This window comes from Plasmopara halstedii, assembly GCF_900000015.1.
Source record: "Plasmopara halstedii genome assembly, contig: Scaffold_444, whole genome shotgun sequence".
Taxonomy (NCBI): Eukaryota; Oomycota; class Peronosporomycetes; order Peronosporales; family Peronosporaceae; genus Plasmopara; species Plasmopara halstedii.
Window position 1 is genome coordinate 740555 of NW_020187364.1, and position 248 is coordinate 740802.

Below are 248 nucleotides of genomic sequence, written 5' to 3' on the forward strand. Positions count from 1 at the left end.
TCCACGCAGCGCACACACCATCCCTTCTGGCACCTTCATTCTAGCCGGCGCTGTCATGTAGACAACCTCATCAAGGTCGCCATTCAGGAAAGCCGTCTCTATATCATACTGTTTCACCAAGTAGCCCAAGCAGCAGCACACTGCAAGAGCTGTCCGAACCTTGTTCATACTCGCAACTGGTGAATACGTGTCAGTGTAGTCGACACCAAATGTCTGCAAACACCCCAGAGCAACCAGCCGCGCTTTGT